Source organism: Triticum aestivum, chromosome 4B, assembly GCF_018294505.1.
Source record: "Triticum aestivum cultivar Chinese Spring chromosome 4B, IWGSC CS RefSeq v2.1, whole genome shotgun sequence".
Classification (NCBI taxonomy): domain Eukaryota; kingdom Viridiplantae; phylum Streptophyta; class Magnoliopsida; order Poales; family Poaceae; genus Triticum; species Triticum aestivum.
The window spans coordinates 282,131,430-282,134,438 of NC_057804.1; positions in this window are offsets into that span (position 1 = coordinate 282,131,430).

The window sequence follows — 3,009 nt, forward strand, 5'->3', positions numbered from 1 at the left end:
GTTTTTGCCAGCTACATAACAGGTAACAGCGATCGGTTAGTATATTTGAAGTACATCGGGCAGGTGATGCTAGACGGGTTTAAAGGTGACAAGTACCTAGGCCGTGGCGGGTGCTTGGCATCTCTCCAGACGGTGGGAATCAGGTTAGAAACGTCGAGGGTGATGACGCTATGCTGGCTGTCGGGGTCCTGTAAGGAGATCTAGAACGTCGAGTAGGGTATTTGTGGAGTGGCTCCAGTAGGGTGGCCTATGGTGTGGGCGAAGTGGATCTGTGGCCATGGACGAGGGCGTAGGTGAAGCTGCTCCATTGGTTGGGTTAAGGATGGTGTCGACGACGCGTACCTGCGGCCATGGACATGGCGTCAGAAGTTGCTCCAGTGGTTGGGTTAAGGATGGTGTCGACGATGCAGATCTGCGGCCGTGGAGGGGCGTCAGAAGCTGCTCCGGTGGTTGGGTTAAGGGTGTTGTCGACGATGCGGATCTGCGGCCGTGGATGGTGATGAAGCCATGTACCTAGGGTAGGGTCATGGACCTGTCCAAGATACCCTCCCCAAGGACATCTCTAGAAGAAACTGTCTTTCAGTCAACCTGGAAGAATTCCACTCGACGGAAGAAGACACTCGACCATGAAGACTCACTCGACCCCCAAAAGATCCAGGGTCACTCTGCATCCAAACGGTCTGTTATTAAGTAGTCTTTATGGCCATGATATCACTTTATGTAAGACGTTACCAGTAACGCCAGGCCTTTATGTACATTGAACCCTCCGCTACGTGGGCTGGCTGGGGTCTTGGCGCACTCTATATAAGCCACCCCCTCCACAGGCAGAAGGGTTCGCACCCCTGTAACTCTCACCTTGCTGCACCTTTGCTACAAAAAGGATTGGGCCACCTTGCTGCACCTTATTCACTTTCATTGTTTGTTACCCATTACAAATTATATTATCACAAAATTATCTATTATTGTTGGCATTCTGGGAACGGGGGTCCCCAGACTTGCCTGCCTGTGCGGCCCATCTTCATCAATGCAAACTCAAGACCCTCGCGAGGGGCCAAGCCTCGTGGGGTGGACGACGCAGGGCTTCCTAAGGAGAAGCCTTGCCAGGCAGGCTTGCGAGGAGGCGGAGAGATCAAGGCAAGGGTACCTCGCGAGGTGCTCGTGACGCAAGCCGTGACGATCGAGACCAAGCGGGAGCCAGGCGGGCGCCGGCCTGCGCAGTGTCCTTGTTTCCTCTTTGGTGAAAAGGTTGCAAGCACATGCACAGGGTACCGAGGCATCAGGCAAAGGTTACCATTTCGGTGCAACAAGACCAAGACCAGCAGAGCGGCAGGATGGAGGTCATTGTGGATCCCAAGACGGCATCATCGCCAGTGCCTTTGGCAGCCGAAGACCAACTTTAGTGAGGATAACTTGTACTAGATGTTCCCCTTTGAAATGGCCATTGTTGGCGCCCTTCACGCTCAATATTTGGGAAGAGGACCAGGGCCTCTATATATAGACATAGCCACCACAGTAGGAAGGCATCGAGTTCTCACCTAGCCAACGAGGACCGAATCTCTTCCTACGAGAGCACCACACCACCTCAAGAACACCTCTCGCGAGGTTGTTCTTCCCCTTGTACTGTTCATCATCAGCCCCTGAGGCAATCCAGCACACCACACACTAGAGTAGGGTATTACACCACAACGGTGGCCCGAACCAGTATAAATCTTGTGTCTCTCGTGTTCTTCATTATTTAGCTTAGATTCTCGCGAGGCGATTGGACGTGGATTGGTAGGGGGAAGATCTTCGCGCGCACCCCAGAGTTCGAACCTTAAGGGTCTGCCGGAACCCAACATCCGACATTTGGCGCGCCAGGTAGGGGTGCGCCGAAATCTTTCTTCCGTTGTTCCGCGTTTGATTATCCGTCGTGTCCATGGCTAACGCTCGCCGGGCTCGCGTCGAGCGGCGGGCTGCTCTCTCTGCCCATGTGCCCAGATGGCTCCTGTCAGCGGGTGTCCCCGTCGCTCCCCGTCACCTGCGGCCAACGCCGCCACCGGCCCGGCGGGGAATGAGCAGCAGGCCTCGTCGCTGCATCCCTCAGTGTGGCGGGAATGCCGCACCGCCACCCCGTCACTGACTCCAGCTGGTTCGTCGTCCCATGCCCGTCGCGCTCCACGGACGCGCACATCGCGTTGCTCCTGGCGCATGAGCTCCTGCACTACCGCCCTGTCGACGACCTCTACGAGGAGTGGCTCGCTCGCATCACCGAGCTCGTTAGCGCCGCAGGGGGCTCCCTTGCGCTGTCTCTCTTGCTGCCTTGCCCTCCGTCTCGCGCGAGTGATGCAGCCCAGGAGGTGCCTCCGCCACCCCCTCCCCAAGAAGGCGCGCGGCCCCTGGACGAGATCCACCGTGTCCAGCGCCTGCGCGACAAGAAACGAGATGCCAAGAAATCCCTCGTCCCCAAGAAGGTGCTCGCGTGCTTCCTGCATCGGCACGCCATGACCGCATCCCTGCGCCAGCACTTCAAGACCCCGCGCTGCTCCTGGCAGCGGCACACGGGAATCCCCAGGAGCAAGCCCGCATTAGCAGAGAGCTCCGGTGGCCACCGCAGGCTGCCGCGCCTTCACCACCGAGCTACAAAGTGTCGCCTGGCCGGGCAAGTTCAAGACGGACCTGCCTCCCCGTTACGACGACCTGCCTCTCCTGCAGCTCTACGAGCTAGGCATCAAAGCTGCCAACGGGGACGAAAAGGTCATGGCGAACTGGTTTCCCATGGCGCTCAAGGACGGTACCCGCACCTGGCTCCTGAACCTACGTCCTGGCATGATCTCCTCCTGGGACGAGATGCGCACCCGCTTCATCGCCAACTTTCAGGGCACTCGCGACTGTCCACTGGCCGTGGGTGACCTGCGCCGCATGAAGCAGCAACCCGGAGAGACCTTGCGGAAGTACATCCATCGCTTCAACAGCGCTTGCCTCAAGATTCCCAAGGTGACCGAGGAGGCCATCATCTCGGCGTTCTCCGAT